The sequence below is a fragment of the Wasmannia auropunctata genome, unplaced genomic scaffold, assembly GCF_000956235.1.
Source record: "Wasmannia auropunctata unplaced genomic scaffold, wasmannia.A_1.0 LD336095.1, whole genome shotgun sequence".
NCBI lineage: Eukaryota > Metazoa > Arthropoda > Insecta > Hymenoptera > Formicidae > Wasmannia > Wasmannia auropunctata.
Window position 1 is genome coordinate 417,161 of NW_012026795.1, and position 1,876 is coordinate 419,036.

The following is a 1,876-nucleotide window of genomic DNA, read 5'->3' on the forward strand; positions in this document are numbered from 1 at the left end:
ATTTATTCCTACAGAAACGTTATCCGTCCGGTAAAGGATGCACTGTAGCGTCTCTGTAAGTACAAAAATATTTCCTGACCATCATGTAGCGAAAAAATATACTTGGCGGGAGACGCTACCGCGTCTCCTGATTTCTACTTGCAGATGAACAAAATTATGCTGAGGAACTTCTGGCTCGAGCTATTTTCTCATCCAACTGTAGTTTTAATATGATAGAGGATAATGTTTATTGGCGAAATTTTTTTAAGTGTCTTTGACCAGCATTTATTCCACCTACAAGATATAAACTAAGCAAGGGTCTTTTGAATTTATTGTATGAGAAGGCAAAAGTCAATGCTACAAATACAATTCAAGAAGCTCCAGTACTCGCAATAATGACTGATGGATGGACAAATGTTAACGGAGCAGGAATATTGAATATACTTCTGAGTACTCCTACTCCTGTATTTTGGAAATTTTTTGATAGAGAAATTAATAGAGAAACTGGTGAATACGTTGCTCAGCTACTTGATTCTGTAATTACAGAAATAAGGAATGAGAAGATTTGAATGCTCATAACTGATTCTGCCAAAAATATGCAAGCAGCTTAGAAAATAATTGAGGAAAAATATCCACATATATCATCTGTTGGATGTGCTGATCATTGTCTTCAGAATTTAACCAAAGATATAATGACTGTGAACTATTTTAAAAGTATTCACATTCAAGCTAAGAATGTAGTAAAAGAGATTAAATACTCGCATGTAAAATTAGCTGCATTTAAAAGTATTCAAAATGAAAAGTATGGTCAAATGAGTATTTCTTTGAAATTACCTCCTAAAACAAGATTTAATTATATAGTTATGTTATTGGAATCTCTAGAGGCAAATAAAGAAACACTTCAAACAACGGTATTAAGAACAGACTTGAATATTGCTAGAAAGATTAGAAATAGAGTTCTTGATGAGGAAGTTTTCTGGCCAAAAATTTAAACGGTATTAAAATTACTAAAACCTATTGTAAAAGGTATTACTTAGTTAGAAAGAGATAATGCCATTCTTTCCGATGTAGTTGCAATATTCCATAATTTAAACGAAATAATTGATCAGTTCATTGAAAGAAATGATGAGCTAAATTTGACAAATTTTCAAACTATCAAGAAAGCAATTAATGATAGAAGTGAAGCATGCTTGAAATCTATTCATTTTGCAACATATTTGTTAGATCCAAGATATCAGGAAAAAGGCCTCACCGATATCCAATTAATCTATTCTTATGAAATGATTCAAAAATTGGCAAGCCATTTGAAAATTAAAAATAACAGTGGAAAAGTCTTAGACAATTTAGGAGATTTCCGAGAACATACTGGTTTTTTCTCTTATAATGTTCTATGGCGTGCCGAAAATAATCATAAACTATTCTCTTGGTCTAAAGGTTTGTGTGGTTCTGAAATAATTTTTCCTATTGCGTCAAGATTATTACAACTGCCTCCAACTTCCTGTGCCTGCGAAAGAAATTGGTCAGAACATGGAAATGTTCATTTTTTGAAAAGAAATAGATTGAAACATAATAGAGTAATGAAGCTTGTCGCAGTGCGATATTTCTTGAGAACAATGAAACCTGCAATTTCTTATAAACTCTCTGTCAACTTTGTCCCTTTCGAATCTTGTGATAGTTGTGATACGATCAGCACTATGAATGATCAAGCGACGCGGTAGCGGCGCGACGCCAAGTACCTAAAAATCTGCGTGTTACTTCATTGCGCAAATGTCGTGACGCTACCATAGCTTTATCTGAAATTCTTATGTCAAACATACTTTCAATTCAAATATCTTAGAAATTATAACAGCAATACAAGATCTAGCGACATTTTCTGATATAATGTCGATACAAACTT

At 32.9% G+C, this 1,876-nt stretch overlaps 1 pseudogene; it reads left to right on the forward strand.

The window, feature by feature from the left end:
• LOC105462778 overlaps positions 1 to 1,697 on the forward strand; it is a 2,552-nt pseudogene extending 855 nt beyond the window's left edge.
• The last annotated feature ends 179 nt before the right edge of the window (positions 1,698 to 1,876 follow it).